Source organism: Marmota flaviventris, chromosome 5 (assembly GCF_047511675.1).
Source record: "Marmota flaviventris isolate mMarFla1 chromosome 5, mMarFla1.hap1, whole genome shotgun sequence".
NCBI lineage: Eukaryota > Metazoa > Chordata > Mammalia > Rodentia > Sciuridae > Marmota > Marmota flaviventris.
The window spans coordinates 44,762,697-44,773,127 of record NC_092502.1 but is presented as its reverse complement, the minus strand read 5'-3'; positions in this window follow the sequence as shown (position 1 = coordinate 44,773,127).

Sequence of the window (10,431 nt, the reverse complement as noted above, 5' to 3'; positions counted from 1 at the left end):
GTAGGTGACGGCCCAGTATTGACTGTTGACTCCTCACCTGAGAAGCTGCACTTCTTGCTATTCTATCACTCCACCTTGAATCCCTGATGCCTTGAATCCCTGATGAGGACCACCTTCCAGCTGCCTAGTCCTACAGGTGAGATGAACAAAAAATAAGCTTTCTGGATGGAAATGCCATTGTGGTAGGGAAACAGCAGGTGATGGAAATCTGGGCCTTTGGCTATTTGGATGAGTGAAAACTAGGATTTGGGTAGAATGGAGACTAGAATGGACTTGTACACTACAGAAATCATCCTAGAGCCATCACCTCACCTGATGTTCTGTATAAGGGAGGAAGCAAGATGAACTGAGGGTATAGATTGTACTGGTCATGGGAAAAGAATAAGAAATCCAGAATAGAGAAAAAGCAAAGGGTGACAATTAAGTAGTTAGTTGTAAAAGGATAAAAGGACAGGTTGTTCAGCTGAGTGATACAGACAATCCATAAAGACATGCCAAATTCAGGGAGAGTGAGACTTCTAAGCAGATGAGACATGCTGGGGTCCCTGTGGTTTTTCCCAGCACACAGAAGGTAACTACCAGGAAAGACATTGAAAATGTGGGAGGGAAGAAGAATTTAGAAGACATATATATTTTTGTTATAAAATTTCCATTTCTTTGGTTTCTAAAGTCAATCTTGAAAAAACATTTTGAAATAGAATCACAGTCCTGGGCTTCTTTCTCTACCAGAACTTTTCAATATAATTCACTTCAGGGGCTCTAATTTCCTCTGATGTCAAGATCCTGTGGTTTTACAACTAGAGATTGGCATCAGATATGTGGGGACTTATCTAGGTCATGTTTCACGATTAATGTATTCTACCCTCAGGATATTAGTGGCTTCTTTTCACTTATAATCAGATTTTTTTTGTATTACTGTTAATGACCTTTTAACCTATTTTCATATAAAGTAAGACTTCTCCTCTGGGAATGGCAATTCTTTAATAGACTTAGGCATTAAATTTCTTTATTAAAAATATTTTTATGGAAGTTTAAGGAGAGTATCTTACACACAAAATTTCCTTGTATTTGGAAAAATGTATAATTTGGCCCATTTTCAAGTAATGAGAACTCTAAATAGAACTGCATCTTTTTTTAAATTTGCTAGTTAAAAAAAATTAGAAAGCTTGTGTGGATATAAAAAACTGTAAATGGAAATAAAAATAGGAACGAAAATGAGTCCCAGATTTAGGGAAGATGACAGCCCTTTTTAGTGCCACTATCCCAAGACACCCTTTGCAAACTCTTCTCTGTTATATGTTTTTAATGGAAAGCAGCTGCCCTGGAAGGCATTGTTTACAATGGATCTCTGTCATAGCTCTGCATTGTAGCTATAAATAATGTCAACATATTCTCCTATCTAGCAGCCTAAATGCTAATACCACCCATCTATACCAGATGAGGTTATATTATTCTTCCTCAAACATATTCATTATCGTCTCATGCTGTCCCCAATCCTGAGGGTAATGATGACCCTTTGCCACACCATTCATCAATGCCTGTGATCATTTGCAGCTGAGGCTGTTGACCGGAGGGTGCTCTGCCACCCAGCTTCTCTATGCCCCATCCTATCATGACTACTCTACCTTCTCTTTGATCTCTTCCAAACTGTTTTCATCTTTTTCAATATGGACCTGTGGTTGTAGGAGTAAAGCCAATGAAAGGTGCATTCCTGTTTGCATCAAACATAATCATGCTGAGGTCTTGGCAGTTCAACCAGGTAAAGCATGAGTCACTGTTGGAATGGGTAGGAAGGATCTTGAAAAGCAAGTTGAAGGTCGGGGGAAAAACGGTGAGATAGTGCTTTAAGTTTTTTTTTTTTTTTTTTTTTTTTGGAAAGCTGTAGTGAACGGAGACAAGTCACTCAGGATCATTACCTTGGGTTCATTCTTCCCAGGAGGTTTGGGGGAGAATCAGAGGGCCTGAAAGCCTCAGTATAGATGCATATTTTTGTGGGGGGTGTTTCTCCATGTTTTGAGTTCTCAGGTTATGAATTGCATATATCAAACACTAAGAAACAGAGGACTGATCCATGTAACAGAATTTGTACAATATTTGAAAGAATGGAATTTAAAGCAGATGGGATTAAATTGATAGGTCACCTAAGCACAAAATAGGTATAGGACAAGGTATCTGATGCATGTAGAGCAGACTTGGAGGTTCTCTAAAACCCATTTTGGATAGCAGGTGCTGAAAGGGATCCCAAGGAAATCTTCAGAGGACTAGAATTTACACCAGCAGGTAGACCTTCCTCTCCCTACCACCTTGGTTGGTGGGAAGAATAAGGAGCCCTTTCACCAGAGATTAGCCATTGGCACACCACACACCTTTCTGTAGTAACTGGAAAAAGACTGTCCATAAGCAGGCTAACAGTGATTCAAGTGCAAAATAAGCTAGAAAATCCAGATCACCTAACACTTGAAGAATGAACATCACCAACTCTACACAAGATCATTCACTATCTGAGGCTACAAAGTATTTTAAAAGAAGTATGTTTACTGTCCTCCACTAAGTATGAGGTGAGAAGATATCATATTTATAAAACTAGAATAGTCAACATGAAAACCTTTGGAGACCTTGGGAATAGGAAATAAGATCGTCCAAATTAAAAATGAATGTTAAAAAGTTCTGTTGTTAACTTGAATAGCAAAAGAAGCAAAGATTAGGCATCAAGACAGTAACCAAAGGTAATTTCCCAGAATTATGCAAAAAAGGAAGGAAGAAAGGTGACACACAATGATAGTCCCCGAAGTTTCCAATCTATCAATAAGATCTCCCAAAGAAGAAAATGGAAGGGAGAAAATGCTCCAATGAATAATAGAACAAAATTCCCCACAACTTGGAAGTTGAATGGGTACAGTGAGGCCTGGCACAATGGAAGGGATAAAAGATCTTCCACTGGACACTCCAGGGGAGCATTTTCAGAGCATCAAATAGAAAAGACCTGTCTAATGAGAGAAGCAAACATGTACATAGGAAAAATAATTAGACTGATATAAAGCTTCTCAAAGGCACCATTAGATGCAGGAAGACGAAAGTTTTGAAAACAAATTTTGGTGTTTCCTCAAACTCTCATTCATTCATGAGGACAAAGTTAACAATTTTCAGATATATTTTTAAAAGATAAATTTTACCATCTGCAAATCTTAGAAAATAATCAGCATGTATTTAAGCAAAATGAAAAAAAATATGCTTAAAGAAAAAGCCATGAATTATAAGAAATTGGGGGTGGGGGAAGGAAGTGTCTAAAAAAAAATTGTAACTTTTTCTCAAAAATTGTTTATTCTTGGGTAAAAAAACTGCACTGCCTTCATGTGAAGTTAGAAATGAAAGGAAGTATGAGCTAACATTCCATCCCCAATAAAATCATGGGATATTAACTAGCTCTGTGGCAGGAAATAAGTATAAATATTTTCACACAAGTAGGATATTTGGATTTCAGCCCATTGGGGGTGTTTGGAGTGGGGGAATGGGGGAATCCAAACTGGATTACTCTAACAAACTACAAGGGGAGAAAAGAAACAACAAAATACAGTATACAGAAGAATAAGGGGGCTAATAATTCCAGATATGGTATTTGTTTTGGCAAATGTGAATAGTTAAGTAAATTCCTTGACTCTGGTTAGAAAATGTGAGATTGGATTTATAAAACAAGCTTCAGGTTATTTCAGGAAATATTAAAAACTAAATGAAACTAGAATTTGGGGAAACAAATTATGAAAAGAAATATCTCAGAATTTTCCATTCAACAGAAAACAATAAGATCAAAAATAGGAATGAAGGTATGAAGCATTAAAAATTTCATATTGATCAGATAAATCCATTAAAAAACATGATGAACCCCTATCAACCTAGTAATATAGATTTGTGTTAAATAAAAGCAAAACTGTTTAAAAAGTAAAGAATGGTCAAATGCATAAAGTGAAAGAAAAACCTCATTCAAAAATTGGTAGACCCAGCAGATGAAATGGATTAAGTGATGCCCACAAATTTGATCTAATGAATATATATTCAAATTTGTAAGCTAAAGAGTCATTTCAGACATAGATGTCATATTCACAGAAAAACTGAGGTAAAATATCTTGAGATATTATTAATGAATCAGAATGAAGGACTCTAATAAAAATATAAGCTTTTAAATGCATTTATTACATTACTAGAAAAACTTGATTTACAAAACAATAATGGAAATAATGTGTTTTTGTTTTGTTTTTTGGTACTGGGGATTGAACCGAGGATGGTTAAACACTGAGACATATCCCTACCCCCACCCCACTTTTCCCTTTTTCTTTTCTTTCTTTCTTTTTTTTTTTTTTTTTTTTTTTTGAGACAGGTTCTTGCTAAGTTGCTTAGGCCCTGCCAAGTTGCTGAGGCTGGCCTCAAACTTGTGATCTTCTTGCCTGAGCTTTCTGAGTCACTGGGATTATAGGTATGCACCACCACACTCGGCAGGAAATAATGTTTTTAAAAGATGAAAAAACTAGTATGTAAAAAGCACAAATTAGTAAAAAGTTAAGTGTAGACTTTATCAGTGGAAGAATAAGATTTCTTTCTTTAACTAGAAAAAGGAAATTCTGGACAAAACTAACTAGAACTATGACAAAGATTCAAAAGCTTTCAAAAATTAAAATACCCTACAATTAAAGATTTTAGGAAAATTTAAATGAACAAGTATAATATTTTACTCATCTACTAGGGAATCTAGAAGAAATGGATAAATTTCTTAAAAACAAAATAAACTAAAATTGATTAAAAAAACCTAGAATATCTAAAGAGGTCATCTTTTCATCTAGAGACAGCTCAGTCTCCCTTGAATAGAATCTGCTTTCCTAAATAAGTTTGTTTCTCTGAAAAAAATCTTCATAGAGCACTAAGTATAAAAGTCAAAATACTTAATGTTTGTTTGGATCCCAAGGACTAATTACAATAAATTGTAACCAAAGTGAGTTTTATTATTGAGGAATTGTTTGTTTCTGTGGCTTTCCAAAAATTTTTTAGAAAAAGCAGAACAGATCCTCCTGCCTCTTTTTTTAGCCAATTATAGAAAACTCTTGAATTTGTTACAGAAATTTGACGATAAAGTTTTCCCCCACCTATCTATTTCAAGATATTTGATTTCCCAAAGCAAGCAGCTAAGTCATCATAAAACAATCAGCAGATAGAAGAATTTTCCTTTTCTTAGTAACATTTGATCCCTGAAGGGAAGAAGCAAAGATTAAGATAGTTGTCATTATGTGAAAGCAATATCCTGTTATCCTGATTCATATAAGAAATGGAAATGAAGTGTTTCTAATTTACTTTTTCACATATATCACAGAATGGAGAGCATATGATAACATTTAATGAGAGAATTAATTTTTTTGCAGTGTTCAGTTGATGAAAATAATGTTGGAGCACGAAGGAACGCTGAAGATAGAAGATGGCGCTTTAAGCATAAGTGATGAAGTGTCAGGTGGAAGTTGCATTAAGTTTGGCACACATCATTAAACAGTGTCTGATACGAGCAGATGTTCCATTTTTCACACTGAGGAGGTGGTTCAGGATATTCTATTGTAACATAACATGATAAAATGGCATAATTTACCATGAAAGTAAAATAAGCCATTCATCTTGAATGTGGCAGTTGGTCTCTGTTTGTGATGTGTGTTGATGATTTTGGTTTTCTGTAGTGGAAACCAAAGATGATTCTGAAGAGGCTAAATATCCGTTTGTTATTGTCTATATTTTATATTATCCACACTATACTGATACAGTGCCATAGGTAGGTTAACACCTTTAATTACTCGATGATGTTTTAAGTGGTATCTTTTAAAACTGTGATTTCCTCTCAGTCACTATTCTACCCTTTAATTCTTATTCTGCCAACTAGCTATGCAGGGAAGTGACTAAAATATAAGAAGTAAATTCTTTGGAGGTTCAACTCCCTAAGATGATCTCTTCTTCTCCCTTCATTTTCATTTTTTCTTTTATCTTTTTATTGACTTATTTTTTAAAATAAGTGCATTGTAGTTATACATAACAGTGGAATTTGTTGTGAAATGTTCATACATGCACATGACATAATAATTTGGTTAACTTTATTCTGCTTTCCTCTACTTTCTCATTCCTCCTCCCTCTCCTTTATTCTCCTTTCTCTACATCTCTGCTCTCCCTTCTGTTTTCATGAGACCTGCTCCCCACCATGCACCCACTGCTTTAAATTTTTCATTTCTCTCTAGCTTCCACATATGAGAGAAAACATTCAAACCTTGACTTTCTGAGTCTGGTTAATTTCACCTGTCATGATGTTCTCCAATTCCATCCATTTACAAGTAGTAATATAATTTCATGCTTCTTAATGGCTGAATAAAACTCCTTTGTGTATATATAACACATATTCTTTATCCATTCATCTATAGACAAGTACCTGGACTGGTTCCACAAGTTGTTCTATTGTGAATTGTGCCACTATAAACATTGATATAACTGTATAATAAGATGCTAATTTGAGGGGTTGTTTAGGAGATAAATATTGAGAAGTGGGAGAAGTGGGTCCTAAGGTGATTCTATTCCTACTCTTTTTGAGGACTCTCCATACTGCTTTCCAGTATTTGTGGTCCCACTAATTTGTGGTCCCACCAATCAGGTTTAAGTGTACCTTTTCCCCCACATCTCATCAACATTTATTATTACTTGAATGTTTAATGATTGCTGTTGTAACTGGAATGAGATGAAATCTCATTGTAGTTTTGATTTGCATTTTTATGATTTCTAAGGATTTGAACTTCTTTTCATATATTTCTTGGCCATTTACATTGCTTCTTTTGAGAAATGTCTGTTTAGTTCTTTTGCTCATTTATTGTTTTTTTTCTTTTGGCATTGAGTTTTTTGAGTTCTAGTTATATTATGTTTATCAATCTTTAGTTGGAACAGTAGCTGACAAAGATCTCCAATTCTGTAGGTTTTCTCGTCATATTATTGTTTATTTTGCTGTGCAAAATTTTTTAAATTTGAAGCTACCACATTTATTTATAGTTGTATTTTTTGAACTTTAGAAGTCTAAAGGAGTCAGTGCCCACACCAATATTTTGGAGTGTTGACCTTATTTTTTTTCCCAAGCAGTTGCAGTGCTTCTGGTCTAATTCCTAGACCTTTGATTCACTTTGAGTTGATTTTGTGCAGTGTGAGTGTTAAGGGTCTAGTTTCATTTTCCTACATGGATATCTGTTTTTCTCCAGTACCTTTTGTTTAAAAGCTATCTTTTCCCCAATATATGTTTTGGGCAATTTTGTCAAGGATTAGATAGCTCTATGTGGAGTCATACCTGTATCTTCTATTCCATTGGTCTTTATGGTTGTCTTTAAGCCCATACCATGCTGCTTTTGTTATTATAGCTTTGTAGTATAATTTGAGACTTTGTGTGTGTGTGTGTGTGTGTGTGTGTTGCTGGGGATTGAACCCATGGCCTTGTGCATGTGAGGCAAGCACTCTACCAAATGAGCTATATCCCCAGCCCTCTGTAGCATAATTTGAGATCAGTAATGCCCTCATCATCACTCTTGTTGCTTAGTATTGCTTTGGCTATTCTGGGTCTTTTATTTTTCCATGGGAATTTTAGGATAATTTTTTCTAGCTCTGTAAAGAATGTCATTAGTATTTAGATGGGGATTACATTGAATCCGTTTATCACTTTTAGTGATATGGGCAATTTGACAATATTAACTCTGCTTATCTAAGAACATGGTAGGTCTTTCCATCTTTTCAGGTCTGCTTCAATCTCTTTCTTCAATGTCCTATAATGTTCATTGTAGTGGTTTTTCACCTCCTTAGTTATGTTTATTCCCACATTTTTTGAGGCTATTGTAAATGGAATTGTTTTCCTGACTACTCAGCAGATTTATTATTAGAATATAATAAATAGCTTTCCTATACTTTTCCTTCTATACTATTGATATTTGTATGATGCTATTTTGTATCCTGTATACTTGTATCCTGCTACTTTGCTAAATTTATCAGCTCTAGAAGTCTTTTGTTGGAATATTTTGAGTCTTCTAATTATGTTGTGAAAGTCATATTTACATCCACCCTTGCACCAGCTATCTTTCAATTTTTTAAAATATTGACACAAAAATGAGGAACTGACATGTTGTCATCAAACAGATAATTTGAAGACTTGTTTTCCTACTTGTATCCCTTTATTTTCCTTCTCTTGCTTCATTGATTGCTCTTGTTAGAGTTTCGGAAACTGTATTGTATAGGAGTGGCAAGAGTGTCATGTTCCTGATTTTCAAGGAAATTCTTTGCATTTCCTCCATTCAGAACGATTTTGGTTTTGGGTTTGTCATATATAGCCTTTATGATGTTGAGGTATGTTCCTTCAATTCCTAGTTTCTCCCCCATTTTTAACATGAATGGATGCTGGGTTTTGTTGAATGCCTTTTCTGTATCTATTGAGTGATCATGTGATTTTTTGTTCTTGATTCTATTTATGAGATAAATTACATTTATTGACATGCGTATTTTGAACTAACCTTGCATTCCTGGACTGAAACCAACTTGATTATGGTGTACAATATTCTTAATGTGTTTTTGAATACAGATTGATAATATTAAGAATTTTTGTCTCTATATTGATCAGGGCTGTTTGTAGTTTTCTTTCTTTCATACGTCATTATCTAGATTTGGTGTTAGAGAATGAATTTGGGGGTGTTCCCTCCCTTTATATTTCATGGAATAATCTGGGGAAGATTTGCATTAGTTTTTCTTTAAAGGTCTTATAGAGTTCAGCTGATAATTCATTTGGTCCTGAACTTATCATTGTTGAAAAGCTTTTAATTGCTGCTTTAATCTCATTGCTTGATATTGGTCTTTTAGGTTTTCTATATCCTCTTGTTTCCATTTGAGTAAGTCATATGTGTCTACAAATTGGTCAATATCTTCTGTATTTTCTACTTTATTGGAATTTAAGTGTTTATTTCCTAATGATTGGAATTTCAGTAATGCTGATATCTCCTTTTCAACTCTAATTTTGAGGCTTTGGGTGTTCTCTGTCTTTTGGTTACTTTGGCTAAGGATTCATCAATATTGTTCATATTTTCAAAGAAATAATTCTTTGTTGCATTGATTCTTTGTATTTTTCTCAATTACATTAATTTGACTTTAATCTTAATTACTTCCTGTCTTCTACTAGTTTTAGAATTAGTTTGTTCTTGTCTAGGATCTTCAGATGTAACATTAGATTGTACATTTTTTCTGAGTTCTCTAGTCAGATCTTGTGTATGGTAATGTTCATTATCATGTCAGTTCCTCAATTTTGTCTCAATACTTTAATAAATTAAAAGACATCTGGGGCATGGGTAGGTGTAAATTTGGCTTTCACAACTTCTCAAAATATAATAGGGAGACATCATTTCCTCAGTGTAACAGAGAAGTCAGGCATTATCCAAACCTCAAATAATGTAAGTGGAAAAACAGATACTATATCCAGGGTGCTATGTTCCATGCTCCTTAGCTGTAAGCCTTTGGGGTGCATGGACATTTAGAAAAAAAACTGTATAGAAATATTCCACAGAAATATTCAACAGAAACCACCAACAGAAAGAAAAAGATTGAAAATAATACAGGAAAAATACATAGTGGCAGACCAGAGCCCTGCCTACAGCAAAAAGACTTAAATGTATGTATGGAAAATAAATAAAGAATCTTGGAAATGTAACACCCCAGGCAAGGAAGAGTGTTAAAGCAATGGAGACTAATCTTATTTTTAAGAATCTGGTGAAGGGAGTTGGGGTCTGGAACCAAGATGGGGATATTTAGATAGAAGTAGATATAAACATCAGAGAACACACAAACTCTCCCATCTTTCATGTAGAACACAACAAGGCAAAACAAATCTGGTGGAAAAGTAGTCTTCCACAGTCACAAAAGAACACTCTTGAACTAGAAATCTCACCCCAAACAGCTGGCTCTGTCCAGAAATAGCATAGATAATCTTCTTTAAAAGGAAAAAAAGAAAAAAAGAAAATCCAAATGTTCAACCAATAAAGACTTTATTACCTTCACCATAATCTAACACAACAGCAAAACAGAAGAAAAATGTAATATTCCAAATTGAATTAAGTATCCTCAAGAAAGCATGTGGGAATAGAACAATTAAATTGAAAGTTTAAATACTGAGAACCCATGAAGTTGGTTCTCAACTTCACAGCTGTGAAGTGATTTCAACCTAACAGAATAAATAAAAGAATTTGTAAATAAATAAATAAATACTGGGAACAATGGGCAAAAACTAGAAGAAATTAAACAAGCTGATTAAACTCAGGAAACAAATACGAGAAAATATTAAAATCATATTAGAAATTTGGACTAACTTCTTCTAACTTGCATATTGAAAGCCCTCACTGGTCCCAATGA